This window comes from Bidens hawaiensis, unplaced genomic scaffold (genome assembly GCF_021521415.1).
Source record: "Bidens hawaiensis isolate Kalapana, Puna unplaced genomic scaffold, B.hawaiensis_p1.1 tig00015976_1, whole genome shotgun sequence".
Taxonomy (NCBI): Eukaryota; Viridiplantae; Streptophyta; class Magnoliopsida; order Asterales; family Asteraceae; genus Bidens; species Bidens hawaiensis.
Genome location: NW_027492439.1, coordinates 1,624 through 27,253, shown reverse-complemented (window position 1 = coordinate 27,253; position 25,630 = coordinate 1,624). Strand labels below are relative to the sequence as shown.

The 25,630-nt window shown below is 36.0% G+C and overlaps 1 pseudogene; it reads left to right on the top strand.

Moving 5' to 3' along the window:
* Nucleotides 1-3,969: 3,969 nt before the first annotated feature.
* On the top strand, nt 3,970-16,986 carry LOC143550228 (G-type lectin S-receptor-like serine/threonine-protein kinase At4g27290; annotated as a pseudogene).
* The last annotated feature ends 8,644 nt before the right edge of the window (nt 16,987-25,630 follow it).

Below are 25,630 nucleotides of genomic sequence, written 5' to 3'. Positions count from 1 at the left end.
TGTTAAAGGACGATTCATTTATTTGCTTATCATTTACTCATATTCTTGTTCACTCGCTTACGCAATCAGGTGAGTTTGATCATTCCCCTTTATTTTACTGTTATTCAATTGTTTTGGGGACGTATGCGTATCTATTCATATTTTCTATCATATATATATACACAAACTCGCAAACATAATTATTGTGTGTATATCAATTAAATGCTATTTGCTATTTGCTTATGTGTTTACATTCTATCAAGTCTCGAAGAGGTCCATTTGAAGTCTAGAAAGTTAGTATGATCATACGTTGTCGTAGTAACCAAAGCCCGTTCGCATGGCGATGGTAAACCGACAATCTCAGTCAGTCATTGTACCCTATGCCCATTTCGCAAGGCAACGGTTAAATGGCACACTATCATGTTTATGGTTTGATTGATTATTACTCACACATGCTTGTTTGCACATTTAACATTTATCACATATTATATATATACCATTATTATTTTCATGAAAACTGGTGATCATCTCACTCAACATGTGTTGTTGACAAACTCTATCCATTTTTTACGCATATGCAGGTTGCCTTTTGAATTGAAGTTGGTCATGAAGGACATCTATTAAAGACCATAAGAAAACTAATGAAGACTGTCTCTACTTAAATCTTGATTGTATTATTTGTTTGTGTTATGAATATTTGTGCACTGTAATATGAAATAATTAATTTAATATAGATTGTCATTTTATTTATGATAGTATCTTCGAGTTGTGAACAATCAGCTCACGTCCCGGCATTTCCACCTTATGTTGAAGTTTGACAGAATAAACGGTGGATGCGGATGAATATGGAAAACATGAAGGTTGTTTCTTTTTTAATAGTTTGGGTGAATTTGACTTTAATGTGGGTGAATTTGACTTTAATGTTTTTGTGATTTTGGTTCACTTTACTGTATGTAAGACATATGATTTATGCTCCGGATTATTTGAAAAAAAAAGTCAATTGATTATAATAGAACATATCATAACTTTTGGAAGTTGCGTTACACAACTTTGAGCTTCCAACAAGCAAACAATTTTTACCAAGAACTACATGAGGTCACCTTTTTAACTAAGTAAGCAACAAGGAGATACATATAATATAACTTTTAAAGCACCACAATAATTAATTAAGATAAATACTTGCAAAACACATTGTAAACTGAACACAAGTGTATTTTTTCTACAGTTTTGACTTCTCAGAAGTCAAACTACAGGACCTGCAATTTAGTAAAAATAGTAAGAATCCTATTAATATGGCCATATGTGATATATCTCACTTTAAAATTCAAATAACTGTAAAAGTTCGAAGATACTAATATATAATGATAATTCATAATTTATAAACCCAAAATAAACGAAAATACAGCCCATTTAAATATTTTAAAACAATTAAGTAAATAAAAGGCAAAGTTTAACCTAACTAACCCTACATTATATTGGCTGCCCCCTGCATATACTGATACGTATCATTTTTTTTCAATTATCAATAACTCCATTTCATATTTGTAGAATTATAGCTTTGATTACACAGGTGCATTCGTAATTCTTCTTTTTTATTATTTGTTGGTTGCTTTCATATGATTAAACCATATATCAAGTAAGTATTTTGTATTTTTGTTCTTGTTAATTCAATATAGATGCCTCCAACGAAGAAAAAGATATATGCAATTTGGTCGGATTTTGAGTATATTGATGAGGAAGGGAGAAAAAAAAGCAATATGCAAGCATTGCTCAATGGTTTTCAATGCTAACCTATACACGGCATAGCTTCATTGAAAAGGCATCTTATTTGATGTCCACAACTCCATGATAATCAAGCGGTCGAATAAAAGATGGTGGCTTCGCATAACTATTGAAAAGAAGATGAATGATTGATTTTCTTTCCTTTTTTTTTGTCTCTAGACTGTGTTTGCCATTTTTTTTTTCGTATTTGTGCTTTGAAGTCTTGGGTTATCTGATAAAAGTTTTAATTGCTAACCATAATATTGTCATATTGTGAACATTCATTACTTCTTTACATCTTACAAGAATTTCAATTGTCATTACTTTCAATACTGAATTTTTTTTCATATTTGTGTATTCATAATATCTGTTTGATGAAATGCCTAAATCAATATAGGTTTCATTTTGCAATCAGTTGTTAATTAGCACACATTCATTCAGGCATTTCATCAAACATTTGGAGGGCATAACGAGAACAACAAATTAAACCTATATTGATCAACTAAGGACCAAAATTGAGAATTCGCATGGTACTAATCAAGTAAAAAAGGAAGAATACCTGACAAAATTCAACATATACTTCAAATTAAAAAAAAAAAAAAAAAGAAAGAGATTTTGGCATGAAGATAAATTAACAAAATGTACATGATATAAACCAATAGTATGTGTTCTTCATCTGTTACTTGAATAGAGTTTGAATATGTCATTGAATAGTCTCGAGATCTACTTGCATATGCTTGACTCAGAGCCTAATTTCGGTTTCGGTCCTATGTGTAAAGACCGACCGACCGATCTCACTTAAGACCGATACCCGACAATCATACTCGGTTCAGCACTCGGTCTCTGAAATTAGGTTATATCGGTTCTCGGTTTGGTCCGGTCTCTCCATGGGTCGGGTCGGGTTGGGTTTTAAGATTTGTGCACCCCTATCAAACACTACCTATATCTGTGGTTTTAAATCATAGGAACTCATATGACCTAAACTTGCTACCCAGTTTTAAAATATAACTTTGGATATTTACTTTTGTCTGTAACGCATATATTACATAAAATATCATGAAATCTTAATTTAAATCATCCAATGAAAGAGCATTCACATCCTAACCATCGAATTTTATGAGTGATGTTTTTATATTTAGGGAATGACTTAGGATATTGTGAGTAGATGTGAGAGAAAATTTAGTGATTTTTCTGTATATTTGAAAAGCTACTGTTCACCCATATAATTTTTTTAATATTTGTTAAAAGTGGTTGTGAGTGAAAGAGAGATAAAATGTAATGATAAATGCATAAAAATTATTATTTAATTGAAAATGAGAGAAAAAATGTTATATTTTTTAGTGTAATTTTGAATTTAGAGATGGTGAAGGAGATAAGAATGCTCTAATATAGCTAAATAGCACCATACCGCTGTAACGTACGGGTAAAAATACTAATTATAAACTAATTAAAATTCAAATTCAAAATAATGGGCAAAATTTTTTGTTTGATTAAAAATCAGCTTCTATTTTCAAAACTCAAAAGAGATGTTGGTCATGTGGCTGATTCGATGATTTTCCAAGAAAATAAAAAAAAAACACATTTACAATCTTATCGGATGATGAAAGGCTGAAAATAAAATACTATTCCCTTTCAATGAAAGGAAATGTATGCGTAACTGATACTCCGCGAGTCCATACAGGACCATCGATCTAAAATGGAGTTTCGTATTTAATTTTTCAAACTGTTCTTATTTCAAAACAGATACTAAATGGAGGAAAGACAAGTGACCAAGGCCAAGTTGATCTTTGGCTTCCTTGTACTTTATGCAACGATATGTTGTACTTACGCTGTGGACACCATATCCGCAAACCAAATCCTTAGATATAATGATACCATTGTTTCCCCAGAACAAACCTTCGAGCTTGGTTTCTTCTTCCCTCAACAAACCATTATGTCGGGATTTGGTACAAGAAAATATCGTACCAAACCGTTGTATGGGTAGCCAACCGGAACACACCACTCACTCATACCTCCGGCGAGCTAACTCTCACCCTTCAGGGAGTTTTAAGTCTCCGTGACGCCACCACTGGCAACGTCCTATGGTCGTCGGGAAACTCAATAAGTTCATCAGTGAGTAATCCGTATGGTCAGCTTCTAGATACAGGCAACTTTATAATTTACGACATCAATCAAGAAAATTCCATATGGCAAAGTTTTGACTTTCCAACCAACACTTTACTTTCTGGAATGAAACTTGGCAGGAATTTGGTTACCGGGTTTGAAAGGCGCATCACGTCATGGAAATCCGATGATGATCCGGCTTCCAGTAACTATTCATTTTGGATTGATACCAGAGGTTATCCTCAGCTGATCCTAACTGACGGCCCGGACATTATAAAGTCACGGGCAGGTCCATGGAATGGACTCAGGTATACTGGATTCCCTAAATCGAGACCAAACCCTTTTTACAATACCACCTTTGTCATTAATCAAAGAGAAATTTACAACCAGTACGATCTTATAAATACTTCCATTTTGATGCGGCTGGTGTTACAGCCAGATGGTCTTACATGGCGCATGATTTGGAGTGATAGAATACAAGAATGGGTGATTTATTATTTATTACTAAGCGATAATTGTGATCAGTACGCTGTGTGTGGGCCAAACGGGAGGTGTGACAGTCACAACTCCCCATTTTGTGAATGTTTGAAGGGATTTGAACCCAAATTTCCTGACCAGTGGAACGCTGCAGATTCTTCACAAGGGTGTCAACGCACCATCCCTTTGGATTGTGGACCGGGGGATGGGTTTGACAAATATTCTAATTTGAAGTTACCCGACACTGAGGGATCAACGTATTACCCAATCATGACCCTTGTGGAATGTGAGAAGATGTGTAAAAGCATTTGTTCGTGTACTGCTTACTCAAATACGAATATCTCAGGGAATGGTAGTGGTTGCTTAATATGGTTAGGTGACCTAATTGATATCAGAACGTTTCCGGAAGATGGTGACACTCTTTATATACGAATTCCAGCCTCAGAATTAGGTAAATCAAAAACAATTTAGTTTTTATTTCCATTACTATCTTCATAATAAACATCTTCACGTGAACACATTATATAATGTTTTGGCACCCATGCAGACTCGATAAAAAATAGGAAACGCTCAAATGTAGAGATAAGAGTAGGAGTTATGGTCCCTGTAGCATCTGTGGTTTTGGTCATCCTATTTTCAACATGCTTATTTTATCGTTACAATAGGAAGAAGCAACATCAACAAGGTATGAAAGTTTGAATGTTCTTTTTGGGGTGGCTTGTTATGATATATACCACATGTTACTAGTTGGTTTAACTAATTATCCATTTCATAGGGACACCCAAAACCGAATTTGAACATTATGATCCTGAACACACAAGTGATGACGAAGATCTAGAAGTACCACTGTTTGGCTTTGCTACATTACTTAAAGCTACAAACAATTTTTCAATGAATAACAAACTTGGTGAGGGTGGTTATGGCCCTGTTTACAAGGTAATTTTGTGTTGTACTTGTACATGTGGTGTTCATGACTTCATGTGTTAGAAAATTAGTATAAGACGATTCTTAGTATAAGTTAATAGAAATTATGCGTTGATTTATGGAACTATGACTTTCGATCAGAAATGTTGTAACATGCTCCTTTGACACATTTGTTGCCTTAGACTTATCGGATTTACTTATTTATTTATTTACTCTTTAATGTTCAATCAAACAAAATACATACCATGCTATATTTCAGGGTGTATTCGAAGACGGGAAGGAAATAGCAGTGAAGCGGCTGGCAAAAACATCCACTCAAGGATTTCATGAGTTCAAGAATGAAGTTATCTCGATATCTAAACTGCAACATCGCAATCTTGTTAAGCTCTTAGGCTACTCCATAGAGACAACTGAAAAGATGTTGATTTATGAATACATGCCAAACAAAAGCCTTGATTTCTTCATATTTGACAAAACTCAAAGCAAACTCATCGATTGGCCTACACGTTACCACATTATCAATGGAATTGCTCGTGGGCTTATGTATCTTCACCAGGATTCTCGACTCAGAATCATACACAGAGACCTAAAAGTTAGCAATATTTTGCTCGACATGGATATGAACCCAAAGATATCAGATTTTGGTATGGCTAGAAGTTTTGGAGGAAACCAGATAGAGGCAAACACAAACAGAGTGGTTGGAACATAGTGAGATTTATAAACACTCATCTCATTCCATTTTATCTAGTGAATCATTTACATTGACCTTGATTCATGATAGTGGCTACATGGCACCAGAGTACGCAAGAGACGGTGTCTTTTCAATCAAATCGGATGTATATAGCTTTGGCGTAGTGGCGCTGGAAATTGTTTGTGGGGAAAAAAACAGAGGATTCGTCCACAAAGAACACTATAACACTATAACCTCATGGGACATGTAAGTTTGGGCATGCAATTTTCAATATTCAAAGTATACAAAACGTTCAAAACATAAAATAGAAACTAAATAAATAAATAAGAAAGGAGTAAAGAAAAGAAAAGGTAATCACCTAATTGTGCAATAAAAATGATGATGTGATAGTATGTGTTAACATTTGAAAGTATTTTTATTATAGGCATTGTATTATTTATTTATGTTCTATTGGTTTTTATTAATCTCAACAATTATTTTTGTTTATTGTCGATCTGTCTCAATTAACGAATTAGTTGCTGACAGTTTCATATTTTCACGTATGTTTCCAATGGTCAGTAACTAACAGAATTCTAACGTCGTTATTTGCGGGTCGCCGTAAAAATGTTTTTGGCCAATAAAGTCCACATTTTTTTGCCAGAATACTCAACCTGAACACACTAACCACAAGCACTTGAGTACCACCAACCGATTCCAATGATGATTCTAGGGTTCTGAATTTTACTAGAAAAAGGTTCCTAAATGTCCGATCCAAGGTCACAAAGATGTTTGGGATGGAAGTGTTAAGCCTTCTGGAAAAAATGCGAGTTTTTCTACCAAAAGCGTTTTTCTGGCGACCTGCAACTAACGACGTTAAAATTATGTTAGTCGCGAACGCTTGCAAAGTATGATAAAATGTGGGATCGTTATCAGCCAAGTCGTTAGTTAGAACCGGCATCGACCAAAATATGAAAGTTGAGATTAATAAAAACCAATACACATTTAGTTATTTATTTATTTATTGTATTCGGCATCCTAATTTTTTTAGTGCCTTTTTAATATAAAACTACTCGATCCCCGCGTTGTTGGAATTGTGAAACCATAGCAAAACTATTCAGTTGTATGAGTCTATAACTAACATTAGTTTCAAATTGAGTCAGTTTTCATGTTGAGAAAAATATCAAATTCTCAATCCCATTATTTCTAGTATCGATGCCCCACGCGTGCAACATAAAACCGTTCAAAAGACATCAATCTTAATACTAATTTTAAAAGCTTGAGCGATACGCCTTTACGGCAGGAACATTAAACCAAACATCTACCCACATATACAGAGTATCAAGATATAAAACAAACAAAATAACTCTAGGCACCCTTCCATAACCAATGAATGAGAATTATAAATTCCATCATGCAAGAACACATCAAACTATTAGCTATAACATTTAGATACTAAATGTAAATCTTAAATTTTGACCATGAAAGTCAAACTTAACATAATTACCCTTTACTTTAATGCAAATGAAACCAAAACTTTTAAATTACTTCTTTGACCATGTCTAAATCCAGTGGAATGCCCAAGTAAAGTGCTTAGCAGTTAGCACTAACACTTTTGCGTTTATGGTCAAAGCAAACAAATTAGAATGCAAAACTACACATTGTGTCCGGTCAACTTCAAATGAAAACATAAGAATCCCAAAAAAATGTATTGAAAACAACTACTCAAAACAGTATCAACATTATAAACCAAACAAAATCCTAATCAAGAGGACAAAAAAAGACCTGCTTATATATGATGCCAACCACTAACCTTCAAACTCGGTAACAATATACATTCGAGTACTGTTTCGTCTCCGATAAAGTGTGCTTCTCTGGCCATAGAGTTAAGTAAACTGGCTTGTGACTGTCGAACAAAAGTATTATTAGTAAGTTAGTGTGCACGTTGATGTCACACCCCAACCTAACGGCGGAATATGCCGGGGTGCGACAATAGCTTAAAGACACTAAAATAATTAAACCATCAATATATAAATTTATTTATTCACAACAATCGTACACAAGTAGTTCAAATGAAAAAGAAATAATTACAACATTTAAACTTTACAATTTTTAGCCTAAAGTCCAAATCTATGCTTTCACTTCAAATCTATGCGCGAAAATAATTTGTCAACAACACATGTTGAGCGAGTAAACACAGTTAAGTATAAATATAATAATAATATTGAGAAATAAACAATTCCTTGCGTACGTAAATAACATCATTTAATATAAACAAGTATTTGTGTATTTTCGATCATGTTACTAGATTTCGGACATGTCTACTCGGACGAATTCGCAAACAATAAACAACATAAGATAAAAGTGTCATTTCCCCTCTGAAGAATTAATCTTGATTTGTTAAGTGATTAAATTTTGGGGTTTGTTTTGTTAAGTCTTAAATTCATATTTGTTTAATATGGTAAGAATATTATGGATTATTCTAGAATAAGTTTGTCTTGTTTTCCAAGTTAGGTTTGTCATGGATAACAAGTTTAGTATATCTATAAATAGGGGCCTAGGTTATTATTTATTGAGTGAGTCAAGAAGTCTCTTCTCCATATACGTTTGTTATGTTCGTGAAGTTCGTTTGATAAGTTCGTCTGATTATATGAAAAGTGTCGAGGGTTGTCACCCCAATATCTCGTGTTAGTTTGTTTAATCTGATTGTTTGATCCATCTGGGCCAACAATTGGTATCAGAGCTTAGGCTCGTTGCTCGTAGAAGTTCGTGGGTTTCCTTCTTTAAGTCTTTGTTCGGTTGAGAGGTTTTGGCGCTTTGCCATTAAGTTGTTTGTTATCTGGAAGCAAGAAGAAAAAGGGGTTGTCATGGGTTTCAGTAAGAGTAAAACCTATTAATTTGTTTGTCAAGAATTGCTATTGGCTTCTTTGTTTTGTTCGTTCCTCAGCAACAAAAGAAAACAAGTAGATTGTTATTTATTTTTTTAACTTTTATGTTTTGACTTTGAGACTCCTTGGGCCAACAATTGGTATCAGAAAGATTGTGTGAGATCGCTGACAAAGAAAGGCTAGATGCCATTGTTCAAGAAGAACAAGCACAGAAGGAAGATCGGGAAGCTGCAGAGAAAGAAGAAGCTTTGCAAGCTGTTTTAGAAAGTGAAGAAAAGGAAAGATTGAATGAAGAAAAAGAAAGAATTTCTTCAGAAAAAAAAGAGAGGATTGTGAATATTCAGGTATGTTTTTCTGACTCAAACAACCTTGAAGATGAACTGTTAAGATAAGTGAGAAGAAACGAAGCAAGAAATCTTCTACTAATTGCGATGATGAGAGAAAGGTTATGGAATTGAATGAAAGGAATGATGCAGCTAACAAGACTTCAGATTTAGAAGTATGTGTGAAAGTTAACAATCGAGCATTTGTTGATGAAAAGTCAGAACGGAATGAAAGGTTAAGAAGAATAGTTAGAAAGAAAAGTCCAGCGGGTTGTGATAAAGAAAAAGAGAATAAACCATCTGCAAGTGTTGATGAGCAAAGAAAGAAAAGAAAAGTTAGAAAGAAAAAATGTGGAGAATGAAGTGGTATGTGAGATCAATGTGGATGGTTCAACCGATGAACGTGAAGAACTTGTTAAGCAGGTTTGTTACAAACAACTGAAAAGAAAGGGTAAAGACGAACCAATGATTAAAATTGAAGAGTTGAGAGTGTTGTTGGGAATTCAAGACCTTGGTGGTACAAATTCAAGATTAAAGGGGTGAATGAAGAATTAATCTTGATTTGTTAAGTGATTAAAGTTTGGGGTTTGTTTTGTTAAGTCTTAAATTAATATTTGTTTAGTATGGTAAGAATATTATGGATTATTCTAGAATAAGTATGTCTTGTTTTCTAAGTTAGATTTGTCTTGTATAACAAGTTTAGTAGATCTATAAATAGGGGTCTAGGTTATTATTTCTTGAGTGAGTCAAGAAGTCTCTTCTCCATGTAAGTTTGTTATGTTCGTGAAGTTCGTTTGATAAGTTCGTTTGATTATATGAAAAGTGTCGAGGGTTGTCACCCCAATATCTCGTGTTAGTTTGTTTAATCTAATTGTTTGATCCGTCTGGGCCAACACCATCAACCCAAACGGTGTCGAGTTAATCCGGTGACGTATGATCACTTATGACGATGAGAATGAGGATGAGATACCATCCAATCATAAGGCAGTAGAGGTGATCAATTCCATGATATTCGGCATAGATTGTCGATCAGGAATCAGGGGGTATCGTTGGTGACGAGGTAAGGGAGAGAGGGAGGAGAATTTGAAAAAGAATTTGCGCTTTGGTCCCCGAGGTTTGGTTAGTTTGATCAACAGTTGTAGAAAGTAAGTTAATGGGAATTAATATGCATGTATTCAATACTTTACACGTTTTGTTTACGAATAATGTTAATTGAAGCGACGAGCGGCAACCTAAATGTAATAAATAATAATTAATCATTCTTATAAAATAAATTCGGACCCAAATAATAATAAAAAAAATGTTTTCGGGTTCACAAATTTTAGAATTTTACAGTTGATACCTGCACAACAAACAAAAGGAGGACTGATCCAGGATATGCATACGAAACACTGAATGAACTTAAGAATCCAAAACATAATATAACCAAATCAACACATATGCACAAAACCCAACCTAACATGAATGAGTAACCAAATGTCTTATAGTAATAGCAAAGAGAGTAAAAGTAGGGTTGTAAACAAACCTAACAACCACAAATTGGACTTTGTTCGTTTTTGTTTTTAACGTTAACCGAACACATACACAAACATGCTTACTTGGTTATGTTTGTTCGTTACAAAAACGAATCTGTTTGTGTTCACTTTTGTCCATTTTTTAATACTCTTAACAAAAAATAAAAGAACATTAAGATATTTTCTTGCTCGGCTAAAGTTGTTTGTGTTCGTTTATGTCCATTTGTTAAAACTCTAAATGAATACAACATCATTAACATATAAATAAATCCAACTAGTAAGTGATGCAAATGAATTTTTACTTGTAACCTGATACATGAAGATCCTCAAGAGACCTAGATCACATGCAAGGTGGCAATCGCACTATGATACTTTTTGTTTTGTCGAGCCTTGCTTTGGTCTCTGGTTTGGATGCCTATAGCTTAACAATTGGTATAACATCATAAAGAAATAATCTTTAATAACTAGTCGTCGCCTAATCCTGCTGACCTTGTATAATCCTGAAGCAAAGCTTCTTAAGGAATATAATTGCATATAGGCTAAGACAAGTTATCATCACAGCCTTTACCATCTAAAAATGTTCGGGTTTACATAATTTTTGAAAAACTTGTTGACACCTCAGCCTCCAACTCTCATATAAGAATAGACTGTCATAAGGTCACACAACCAATGATATCATCATTAGCATTTCAAAACAAAGAGATTAGATGCACAATTTCTTATTCCCATCACCAACAGCACATGCCTCACCCATCTAACCTATCCAATCCATACTAAAAATTTCCCTTTTGACCATTTCGACTCTTAGGTCAATCCGGTCTTAACTTTTTCAACACATAGGAAATATTGCCATTTGGCACATTTTAACTCATTGCCATTGAACCACAGCTTAGCACAAGCTACGGTTGTAACCAAGGTTGCCACACCAAGTAGTTGACCACCATCATCGTAGTAAAAGAGATAAAGTAAACAAATCTTGTCATGTTATCAAGGCACACATAATTCCAAAGTAAATTCCACAAACAGTAACTTCTAACGCATTCAACTCCAATCGACAACCATAATTTCAAACAAAGTTAGATCAGTTTTTTTGTAGAGTTCCAAACCAACAGATTGATCTGCCTTAAAATTAACATAAATGAGAGCATGCCCTGTGATTCAGATGAATATTTACTTAATCCACATATCGAGCAAACAACAAAAACCATATATCGAGAAGAAAGTGTTGGTAAATCAAGAACAATCATACACAATATGATGATAATTTGATATGAGAATTGAAGAACAAGAGACTCAATAAACTTTTTGAATTGATGAATCGATCATTGTTTACAAGAGATGTTAATGGATTTATATACCAACCATAATAACTATAAAACAGTTTTTAACTTTCAACTGTACATACTAGACCCTTCTACTTTAACAAATATATAAAAACATTCTAAACATACTTTCTACTAATGACACTAGGAACCCTTATATTTAGTTTAACTTTCCATACTCACCCTTAAACTAAATATAGTTTTAAAGGTTTTCAATATTTCTTGACTTCCTTTCATATTAGAAATGGTTCATCTTGACAGGCAGATGAGCCTCTTCTTCCTTGTCTCCCTCCTTATCCTTCCATTTAGAGCAATCTCTTGCAAAGTGTCTGTATTCACCATAATCAAAACATCTAAACTTGCTCTTATCTTCAGATACTTGATTTGTACTTCTTCCAAGGCCTCTTCCTCCTTTGAATGATCCTCTTCTTCTTCCGCGCTTTTGATTACCACGCTCTCTTCCATAATTTCGGCTTTCTGAATTACTTGCACTTGCTATCAACAACCTTCCTTGATCATTGTGCTCCGTTTCTTCTAAAAATTTAAGGCGTTCTTCAAAAGCTGTTATTCTTCCAACTGCTTCTTCAAATGATATCTTATCAATTTCTAAGTAACTGTTCGATATTTGTCACGATCGGTTGATACTTCTTTGGTACCAAGTTGTGCAACTTCCTTACGATTTTCTTATCTTTAAGAGTTGCGGCAAGACTTTTTTAATTTGGACTGTATACTTCCCAACTTGCTTGCAAAGTTACTTATAGTTTCGTTCTCATTCACTTTTAAGGATTCTAATTCTCTCCTCAAAGTTTGTATGCGCGCTCTTTGAACCATATCCGCACCAAGGAATCGAGTTTTTATTGGATCCTACACTTCCATTGGACTTTTGAATTACGCGACTTCCATTAGAATATCTCCCGGTAATGTTTGGAAGGTCATCGCTTTCGTTGTATTATCTTTTCTTTCGTTTACTCCTTCCGTTGATCCAAGCATTTCCCAAAGATTATATGCCTTCAGGATTGTTTCCATCATAATGGACCATTCGTTGAAATTTTTTTATGTCAATTTTAGACCTTGAAGAGATACGTTCCCTCACTCTTGAACCGATGTTGATGGGCTTCCATCTTTATTGCCTTCTTTGCCAACCATGCTTTCTTGCCTTACTTTCTTAGACCTTTTCTTCCCTGTCTTGCAGTTCTTGCTTTAATATTTTGTTTGCTTCTTACTTGTACCACACAGGTTTTGTTTGTCACATAGCTCTTACTTTCTAGCCACACATGACAAACTTTCTTGCCGCACAGGACTAACTTTCTTGCTACACAGGACTTATTTGCTACACAGGATTAACAATCTTACCACACAGGACTTTGCCACACATAACTAACTTTCTTGCCACACAGAACTTTGCCTCACATAACTAACTTTCTTGTCACACAGGACTTTGCCAAACAAAGGTACAAGGGTTCGGGTTTTTTTCCTACTTTCTTAAACTTTTTTATTCGTTCAATTTGCATTCATCAATAACTAACTTACTTTGCATCTTTAATTTGAAAACAAAAAACTTCAAGTTGTTTAGTTATCATTTAAAAACAACTTTCTGTCATTCACACTTTCAAGAAAAACCTTTTTGATATTGAATCAGAACTCTTTCCAGTTTTCTTGATTTAAATGGTGAAAATATCTTAAACAATTAATACCTGATTTCAAAAATTCCGATAACCAGATTCAATTAATTTGGAAACGTAAAATAAGGATAATAACGTTAAACTTACGACTTTAATAATTGATGAATGAATCCCTTGCCTTTCACGATTGATTCAGTCAGACTTTAAATCGATTATGGATTTCTTTCTATCAAACAATTTGCACATACACAACTCATCACCTTTCAAATTCTTTCTATCTGATCAATTGATTTGAACCAGACCTCCTTCTCCTTTCTTTCTTGATCGATCGAACCCCTTTCTTATTTGGTTTCAAACCCATTGCCTTTCTTGATCAATTTCTTTATGTTACTAAACCACTTTCTGATTCAATCGGTTCTCCTTCTCCCAAATTTGTAACACTTGCTCTTATACTAATGTTGATAAATCAAGAACAATCATACATGATATGATGATAATCTGATATGAGAATTGAAGAACAAGAGACTCAAACTTTTTGAATTGATGAATCAATCATTGTTTACAACAGACGTTGATGGGTTTATATACCAACCATAATAACTATAAAACAATTTTTAACTTTCAATCGTACATATTAGACCCTTCTACTTTAACAAATATATAAAAACATTCTAAACATACATTCTACTAATGACACTTTGACCCTATGTTTAGTTTAACTTTTAATCGAAAGAGATGCAATGGGGAGAAGAAAGAGGGGCGGTGATGGGTAGACAAAAGAGAAGTGATGGAATATAACCACATACAATATGTGTAAAGTAACAAACAACTTACAGACAATAAAGCCAAGAGCAAAACCTTTATAGCATGATTTACATACAATGTAGTCAAAAGTACAACCTTTTAAGCACAGTTTTTGTTAAGTAGGTTGAAAATTAAATATATATGTATGATGTATAAGAGGGAGGATCAAATAAAAACTCTTTTTTTTATAAAATAATAGGAACCATTTACACATTACCACATGGCAAATCTTAAATCCAGGTTAAAGGGCATTTATGTATTTTTTTTTACAACTGAATTGAAATTCCTACAAACATGCGATAGGTTTTACAATTTAAATAATTTTTCAATTTTTAACATCACAAAACTAGTTTCTTTATTGATGATTTAAAAAAAATATATTTCCAGCATATGTACTTTTGTATAAAAAATATTTCGTGTTATCAAACTATTAAAAATATATTTTAGGAGAACTATATAGAATATAATTAATTTACAAATGCCTCTAAAAAAATATATTACACAAGTGCTACTAAATACAATACGTTTGTTTCGTAACAGCACGGTAAGCTATGATGAATCATGAACATTAAACATAACAACACCGAGAAAAGTGTTTCTAGTAAAACGTATTTTTATTATAAGGTTATCGTAATTTAAACTATACGACATTCTACGTGTTACGAGCATAACATAATGTTAAAACCAACACAATTAAATAATGAAACCGACACATCAGATTGATGAAACCAACATAACACTAAAATAATGAAACCAACACAACATTTCATCATATAAAGCGAGTCTTACTTTGCCCAAATGGCTAACAACACAATATTTATATAATAATATCATCTTTCTATTTTTTTTTCTAAAAAATGAGGCCAACAATTCGAGTTCACAACATATCAATAATTAGATTATATGAAGCAATTCTTGCTATCTATAATTTCTATTGTTGGCAATCTATATTAAATACTAGATTTTATCCCTCGTATTACGGGGGTTGTTTTACATTATTCGTTTTTAATATTTATAAATTTATATTTAGATTTTAATTTTATTTATTTTAAGAAAGTAAATAATTAATATACTTGAGATTTGAGATGAAATGGTTTCACAAATAAATGATATGTTATAATCCGGTTTAAAAGCTATCTGGGTTTGGTGATACCCATTACCCGTTTATTTTCTTTATTATAAAATTGTTTCTTAATTATAAATATTTTTTTAAAATAAAATAGATATTAATTTTTAGTATATTCCTATTTTATAGGATTTTCATATCAAATATTTGATGAAATTATTTTTTAATTTAATGAGATGTTATAACCCGTTTAAGAGCTATCTGAGTTTGGTGAGACACATAACCATGAATTTGGGTTAAATCAATGAGAGACCTCCATTTAAAAATCAAGCATTCTGGTGGCTTCCATAGAAATGGAGAGCGACCACATCGCGACACATAGAATTTTTGGGTTTTCTTTTATATATATTATTATAGATTTAAAATTTGTTTATCCTTAAATTTTTGTAACTGACGAGAATGACATGTGCTTTTTTCAAGAGATGTGATTAATCTGGAAAATGTTTTGAATTCCAATTATACCCTTGATTCTCCATTAAAATTTTAATCAAAGTTGTTTGGTGATGTGTCCTAAATCTCATCCGCATATTATCATAATGAACGCCCAAGATTTGTTCTTACCTTTTTTTATGAAAAACTCTTTTTCTACTGTATCTCTACTCGTATAAATAAAATATATATCTTCTCTAAATATATATTCATTATATATATTAGGAAAAGTGAATACGGTAGTGTTCGCCGTTCAATATTAGGACGCACAGCTCATCAAAAATAGATACGGTGCTGTTAATTATGTAGCATTAGACGCGAAACTCACCAAAACTACATAGTTTTATTAAAAAATCCCAAAAATCTCAGTTACTTTATTTTACTGATCTCAAACGCTCTGTCTAATTCGTTAAGTTCTTCATATGGCAATTCCATATGTGTTTTTAACCATTATTTTAACCCTTCTGTTTTTAGTTATGTGCAAATATCTTAAAACACTCAAACCTCAATATTCAATTGATCAATGACCAAGTACAAACAAATAAAACTTATTAACACGTGAGTACTCAGCCAATGAAAAATCCACTGAATACAATAAATATTAAATTAATATACAATCAATTTTCATTACTTTGAACTGAAATAAAGCTATTTATCTAAATAGAAACGAGAACAAAGTTGGTTGATTCTTTTATTGCAACTTGCCATTGTGCAATACCAAACATAACTTGTGTTCTTTAATGTTGACAGGCATGGGGACTCCATAAGGACGGCAGATCGTTGGAGTTGGTGACTAAGTGTCTAGGAGAATCAATCAATGTGCCTCAAGTTCTACGATCGATCCATGTTGGCTTATTGTGCGTCCAACGTCGCCCAGAAGATAGACCGACTATGACTTCCGTGATCCTAATGTTGGGGAGTGAAGATGCATTGCCTTCACCCAAAGAACCCGGTTTCTATGTTGGAGAAGGTTTACAAGATACTGCACATTCGTATGGGAAAAGTTCTAACAATGAACTAACCGTTTCAGTATTGGATGCTAGATAATAACATATTTGCATGTACTAAAAGGAATATCACCATATTATCAAGGAAAAGAACTTAGTATGGTGAATATTGAAGATAATACCATAAATAAAAAAAAAATAAAGGTTACAATAGATATTAAATTTTCTATGATCATCCACTCACTAGTATGGTAATGCTCATATAACTTCGTCTCACTAAGACACTAACATTAGTGATCACGAACTCAACTAATAATACAAATAAGACGAGCGAAAATATTTAATCCTAAATTTCACTAGTGATCACGTTGGTCCTTTCTTGGTGTGTCCTCAAGTTTAGGGAAATAAATGAGATATATTATCTTCTTCAATCCTTCTTTCTTTTCTCTATTGTTGATCTATTCGAAGAACCATTCTTCAATATTAAAAACACGAATTGGTTAACACCAACTCATCACGATTCTTCCTTCATCCTATCTCTTAATAAACACATTCTAGTTGTTTCCTTGATCTCTCTTTTCCTTATTTAACCACTACTACCACCACTACTACTACCACCACTACCACTACCATCATCATCATCATCATCATCATCATCATCATCAAGTTTATTATTTTATGTTGGGTCATTACACATTAGGGTGGTAGCTGTAAGGAACAACTGATCCAACCTTGCTACCACCCACACAGCTGCGCGTTAATGTAATGGATCTCTTAATGAGTCAAGAAATGGCCTCAGAAAGTAAATGCGCACATTATCTGTTACCACCATATGTGGCAAAAGAAAATAGCTAGCTTGGACCTACTACAACTATGCGGACGGGCCGGTTATTTTTATAATAAGTATTACATTTTTATCTATACACTTGTGTAATAAATATTACATTTTTGTCTACGAAAATTTTAATGTATGTACATTTTATTCCATTTTTCCTTTTGTATTTGTATCCAAATGTAATCTTAATCAAACAACCATTATACAGTTTAAATTAAAACAATTACAAATAAAAAATTGACAAAGAGTACACACGAATTGAAGATAAGTACAAACCGAAATATTTCGTCAGAGATTGCTACAATGCTACTCAATACCTCCTTGAAATTGTAATTCTCAGCCGGGAGATAATTTTTCAAAACGTCAATTTCAAAAGTACATACGAAGGATTATTTCCGAATTTTCCCCATTGTGACCAATATTGGAGGACCAGGTATCTTTTGACAAACAAGCATAGCATCTACTTTTTCATGCTCAGTTTTTTCCCAATATAAAATACGACCCAGCAAGGCTAAAAAAATGACTCAAAAACTGGAATTGTTTCAAATAGTTGACGGTGAAAACACTTTGACCTTCCACGCGCGGACTGATCGCATAAATTAGTAAAATACGTGTGAATTTCAAACGTTGTCATATCTATCTCAAGAATATACCAAACTATTTGTCCGATACAAATTGGAACGAAAGCCTAATTTTCAATACGAACAAAATGTAGTTAGTAATTCAATAATTAGATAAACAAATAAAATTTTCAAATTACATAAACAAAAAAATTGAACCAAAATTAGCAAATTACCGTATCTACATTCGACAATGAAGGATATCTTGGATTCTCGCCAATAAAAAGATTGGGATCGATATAGTCTTGTGCTGCTTTAGTAAACAAGGGAGGAAAACTAGGGCTGTAAATAAACCGAACGAACACGAACAAGGCTTGTTCGTGTTCGTTCGTTAAAAAACTGATGTGTTCATGAACACTTACTGAACGAAATTTTATGTTCATGTTCGTTCATTAAGGAAATTTATTTGTTTATGAACGGTTCACAAACACAAATAAAATTGGCAGAGCCTAGAGATTAAGACCAATGCATTCATCAATGTGAATAATGAAAGCCTGTAAACGCATCGAATGAACACGAACAAGTGCATGCTCGTGTTCGTTCATTTAACGTTTAAAAAGAACACGGACACTTAATTGAACAAATATTTATGTTCATGTTCGTTTATTTAAAAATAGATATTTGTGTTTGTTTGTTTAAATTCTAAACGAACATGACTGAACGAAAATAAGCGAACATGTATGAACAAATGTAAATGAACACAAATATAAAAGAACTTAAATGAACACAAATTAACAAATATAAAACATTTTAGTAGATGACCTATCTGGATAATATTTAATTATTTTCTATTAATACATAAACGAACATAAATAAACAGACATAAACGAACATAAACGAATGTTCATGAGCATAAATGAACGAACAGAACATGTGTTCATGTTCGTTTGTTTAATTAAACTTACATAGATTTTTGTTCATGTTTGTTCGTTTATTAATAAACGAACATAAACGAACTTCCGGCCAAACGGTTCACGAATAGTTCGCCGAACATTCGGTTTGTTTACAGACCTAGGAAAAACCGACCAACGGAAAGCCTCAGTCGGCAATGTAAAAGTATTATAAGTTTCCAATCAATTAATCATGAGATATTTAACCCAACCGTGAACATGCTGCAAAAAAAATGACACAAAAAATAGTTCATTGTAATTCACACGTAATTCAGAAGACAAACAACTTTATAATTAACAAATTCAGTATTGCACAAGGCTTGAGATAGCCACCAATTTTCATTCCATAAAGTAAATGAGAAAAACAAACAAAGGTGTCGACATTTGGGGACCAACAATAAGAATCTAAATTCTGCATTTGCCAAAATGTTTGGGGCGGGAAATTGATGTTACCTGGGAAATTTTTGCAGCGTTTGATGAATCCATCGATGGGATTTCAATGTTTTCAATTTCCAAAACAAAACACTAGTATAATGAAACGTAGACATGAAACTAAACCTGGTTTGGAAATTTTGATTAAAATTGGTTTCCAAAAATTAAACTCGGCTGAAATTTGACAAAAGTTTGATTTTTGACAATTTTCAGAATCCCACGGTGTCGATGAACGCATGCTGAAACATCACGACGTCGATTGCTTTCAAGGAGACAGTTTTTGATTCAAAGTTCACGGATCCGATCATCCGACGATTTTGGTTCAAAGTTCTCGGGTCTTGTGAGGTGTCAGACACATGGCCAGTGGAGGAGCTAGAAACATTTTTCTGTGAGTTCGGGATTTTTTGGTGTTTAATTTTTTTCCGGCACCAAAGTTTTTGGGACCAAATGGGTCGGGTCGGGTTAGTCATTTGGTGAGATAAATAAATTGCAATATCACTATAATAAAAATGTACATCATCAACATTCATTAATATGCAAAATCATATTTCATAAAAAAAAAAGATATTACATATTATAATTGTTCCCAACACATTTCATGTTTTGAAAACTATTCAAAACATTATCAATCGCGACTTTAAAAAATAACTCTTTTTCAATATAACAAATGCAAGCATCATATATAGTCATCGGTCATCTGATTATGCAAAATCAAAGAAAGATTCATTGTGAGGTCTGCGTCGATTAAAGGCTTGAAGCAATCAAAGAAAGAGTCGGTCGGTCGGCGGTCAGTCGGTCGGTCGGCTGTTGCTGTTTGGTTGAAGTCTAACAAGTAAGCCGATGGTTGAAGCCTTGAAGCAATCTGGCAAAGGCGATGAGGCGTTGGCCGATTGGTCAATAGAAACATAATTTATCGGTCGCTGAGACGATGGATGTTTTATTCTTTTATTTAGTTTCACTTAGATATTATGTTTAATAATATTAATTGGCCTGAGTTTACTGGCAATTCTATGAACATTTTGGACCTTTTTTATAATCTATATGGGTTATTATTGGTCCACTTATAATGTTTGTTTGGAATTTTTGAAGTTTTTTATATTTTATAAAAAATTAATGGGTTCAAATATTTTTTTAAACGATACTGGGTTCGATCGCCGAAAAAGAATGGGTTCGCTTGTTGATTTGATACTATAGGTTATATATAAAACCGAAAAAAATACCGGGTTCGGCTGAACCCGGTGTCCACAACGTGGCTCCGCCACTGCACATGGCATAATGATATTGGTTACTAAAACCCATTGGCACGAATCCAAAGGTGTCGTCTCAGACACGCGGTGACATTTTAGAAAAAAAGATCATAACATAATTACAATTTATTTATTTTTAATTAAAAAGCCACTCATATCCCACAAAGATTTCATATGAATATGAGTAATTAATATTTTAAATTGTTACCAAGTCACTTGGCACCATTCATATTCGCAATAAAGTGACTAACCCGAAACACAACCCCACATAATAGGAATATTATGGGTTCTACACGATACAACACAAATAAGCATATAGGTCGAGTTGGAATTGACTAATCCAATCCCTTTGACTTTTCAAATTTCTATGGTAGAATGATATTCACTAGTTTGTAACAATCTTCATAAATAACCCATGGCATCAAGAGGAGGACCATTGGGCCGTTTTTGTCTTTTGATGAGTAGTTGTTGACGAACGGTGATGGGTACATGCTTAAACCACGAATATCTTATTACAATTTAAGATAAAAATTGACCCGGATGTTGATACCTAACGCACATCGATTGTTCTATTCTCATGCAAATGTCATTTAGCGCATTAATTACCATGACCAGATAATGAACAATTATAAATTTGTTAGGCTATGGACAAATATGTCTAAACCAATAACACACTATTCCACATTAGACTTTAAATATTAATATATTCCACATTAGATTTTAAATATCAATGAAAGAAAATAAATTTGTTAGGCTATGGAGAAAAGTGTCAATACACTACTCCGTCCTCTCCGGGCCCGAACAAAAACCCCGCTTGGGGGTTTGAAGAAACACTAACCGGACCCCGGTCAGATTACTGGTAACCTGGGGGTTGGAGAGATGTTTCCCACGAGGGGTTAGACCCTTGGAAGATGGTTCTTCTGATAACCTGCAAAACAGACACCGTGAGCTCGTCACTGAGAAGGGGGGGTTCCTCCTTGTGACCACCCTCCGGCGTGAGAATCAGACTAGATTGCTCTTTAAATATAAAAGTATATTAAGAGATTGCTAGAGCAGATATCAGGTATAATATGATGATAATGTAATAAGATATGATAAGATGAGATGGTCATACCATTTGGGGTATTTATAGCCGAAGGTAGGTTTCCAAGGAGGTATGGCCGGCTGCTACAGTGTTCCTGTTCATCAACAGTAGCCTACGCACGTGCCCTGCTGGTAGTTGGTGGGTAGGTAGCGGCTGATAGTGACCAGGCCTGCTGTATACTATTCCTGTTCCACCAACTGACGGCTACGCACGTGGTATGGCAGTAGTTGGTGAGTAGGCAGCGGCTAATAGTGATACAGTACAGGAGCATGCTGCTCGCCATACTGTATCAGTGAGCTGTCGTATCTCTGATCAGATCTTTCGCCCATACCTCGTCAGGTACAGTAAAAGATCCTTCAGTATACGGACTGGCTTATTTGGGCGGGAGTATTCCCCCTCCCGCCTCTGTGCGGGATTGCTCCCGGCTTGGCTCATTCCTTCAGGTGACACTGAATGATGGAGAGCTAAGTGCCTTGTGCGTGTAGCCATGCTGCGCGGGTGGCCTTCCCTAATGGCTTGTATCCGAGGCTGCGGGGACAGGCGGAGTCCTTCACCATTGGGAGGCATTTCCTGCGGGACCAGCTTGCGTACTGCGCGTAAGGACGTTACGTCTCTGAGCATGGTTGGTCCTGCGGATCCAGTTGGTCTCTGCGCAGACGTCCCTGTTTAAGGTGAGTCTTGCGGGTCCAACTGGGCTCTGCTGGGACCTACCTCTTCAAGTCCCCCCAGTCCAATGTTCTTCTCATGAGTGTTTAATAAAGTGAGGTGAACTTTTGGACTTGAGCAAAGGGTTTTGAAAAGGGTTTTGTAAGGTTTTCCATGGGGATTCTTTCCGCGGAAGTCCTTGTCACTTGCAGAAATGCCCGAGTTTCCTGCTTGGTCTTTGGGTATGATGCGGGTAGGTCTGTAACCTCCTCGCAAGTCAGGAGCATTGAGTCCCAGTTGTATGTATTTTCCATGAGGTTTTGGTAGTTTTGAACATAGTGATCAATTATGTTAAGACCACCAATTCCATCTTGGAGCTTCAAACAACGTAGTTCTCGACGTTCCCGCTATGCGGGGATGTTATTTCCGTTTCCGCAAGCATTGCCCAGAAGATCCTTCTTGGTTTCAATTCCCAGCGGAGCGCTAGGTATGTGAAGGGTTTTGCCTTAACACTGTACCTGTGCTCGTCTTACGGTTACTTTACTTCCAAGGTATTCCTGGCGTCAATTCCCTGCGGGTGCTAGGTATGTGAAGGGTTTTGCCTTTACACTGTACCCGCACCCGTCTTATAGTTACTTGGTTGCCGAGGTACTTGGCTTCAATTCCCTGCGGGTGCTAGGTATGTGAAGGGTTTTGCCTTAACACTGTACCCGCATCCGTCTTACGGTTACTTGTTCACCAAGGTTTTCTTGGCTTCAATTCCCTGCGGGTGTTAGGTATGTGAAGGGTTTTGCCTTAACACTGTACCCGCAGCCGTCTTACGGTTATTTGTTTGCCAAGGTTTATTTGGCTTCAATTCCCTGCGGGTGCTAGGTATGTGAAGGGTTTTGCCTTTACACTGTACCCGCATCCGTCTTACGGTTACTTGCTTGCCAAGGGGTAAGGGGTATTTTCCCGCTTACTTTTTAATACTTTCGAATTTTGAATTTTGAAATTCGAAGAGTTGGTGAAAAGATAAACCTCTGAAACGTCGTGCGACGGTTTCTTCTGACTGTGTCAGGACGTGCAGGAAGTTATGGTGACGTGACAGAACATGGTCATTCCAGTCGCTTTTTCAGGCGCGTGGGAGCGATTTTTCGGGCGCGTGGCCGCGAAATTACTGGCACACGTCCTTTCAACAGCTGTTGCCAGCTTGCTTTTTGCCACGTGTCATAGTTTCATTGCACATTTGATTTCTCTCTCCTCCGCATTAAATTCACCGCATTAATTGCGATTACTATATAAAGGGGGAGAGGGTTATTTGCAATTCACACTTTCCACTTTCATCTCTTCTTCTCAAGTAATTTCCGGCGAATTTTTCTGTTCAGTAAAGCATTACCCTGAAATCTCTTTTCGTCTTTCTTCCACCATGTCTTCTCATGATGCTGATGACCAGAAGACTGCTGGCGAATGCCAGTGCTCTCTTCCTGTCGATCTGTACCAGTATATCATCAGGAAGTTCATGCTCGAGTCTCTCGAGCCTGAGTTTCCTGAACCCCACCATACTGTGTACGATGCCCCTAGTGGCAAGATCGGGGTTTATGCTGCATTCTTTGTCTACGGGAACCTTAGGTTTCCGTTGACAAAGTTTGTGTACCGTGTCCTAGAGAGGCACGGTGTGCACCTGACAGAGGTGCACCCCATGGCCATTGCCAAGGTCCGGCACTTTGAGTGGGTGTGCCGGATACTGGGCCTTGAGCCCCTCGTTGATCGCCTGATGACCTTCTATACATGGAGGTGCATCCAAGGGTGGTACACTCTTACAACCCGTATCAAGGGTTTAAAGATTTGTACCACCGAGCGGAGTCTTCGCTCATGGAGAAGAGAGTTCTTCTTCATATCCGCTCGCAGCCATCCCCATCGCCATGAAGTTCAAGAATGGCCAGGCGCTTCCGAACCTTCCCGCCCTCAACTACGAGGAGGCGGAATGGTTCTCGAAGATTTCCCGGGTCCAGTCCCCGGTTTTCCGTTTTCCGGAGTCGGCGATGGTGATGTTGGGGATGAGCCGGGTGTGGAAGGCGGCGAATGCGGATAAGGTTCCGATCGTCCTTGAATATGGTTCGAACTCTGTCCCTTATGGTACGTCTTGTTTCATTTTGCTGACTTCGATTTTTACTAACTTTCTTGTTGATTTCAGAGGGGAACGATCTTCAGTCGCTCCTGAACCCGCGGGAGGAAGATGGTCCCGCGCGGATGGGTACTCGTGCTCTGGACGAGAACGAGTTGCCCATCTTAGAGCAGACCGCGGGTCGGTTCGTGGAGGTTTACCCGCCAGGCCAAGAGATCCTGAGCCACCGACGGCCAGGTAAGCCTATCTTCTACCCTGAACCTCTCAATGCTGTGCCTGCTGCTGGAGTTCATGACATTTCTTCTTCTGAGGAATCCGCAGAAGGTCCTCCACTGGTGCGGAAGAAAAAGGCTGCCGTCGGGAAGGGCAAGGAGAAGGTGGCCTCTACGGCCGACCCGGTAGTCCTATCTGACTCGGAGTCAGATAATGCAGAGGTGGCGGGGAAGCCCGGTGGTGAGGAGACCACCGCTCCGGAGGCTGCAGGTGTTACCTCCGGGGAGGCAGCGACGACGACGGTTACCGGTGTCAAGAGGCCGGCTCCATCGGGTTCGCCCCCGCTCGTCCGTGCGTTCAAGCTCAAGAAACCCCGTGAGTACCCCCCATAATTCTTGTCTAGATTTGTTTCAAATAAATTTTTCTAACACTTTTGCTTGTGCAGGTGTGGATGTTGACGCATTCCAGGGTGGAGTTGGAGCAAGTATTCCCCCACCAATGACGGTAGGCTCGGTCAGCCTTCCCGAGGCGTCGACCCAGGCGTCTACGCCTGCTTCCGCTGGTTCCAGCCTTCCTGAGGCTGTTCCAGCTGAGAAGGTGTCTCCGCCGGCCGTGAGTGCAATTTTTACAGCATCTTTCACGGAGCCGGCGGTTACTGTTGCTGAGGAGGT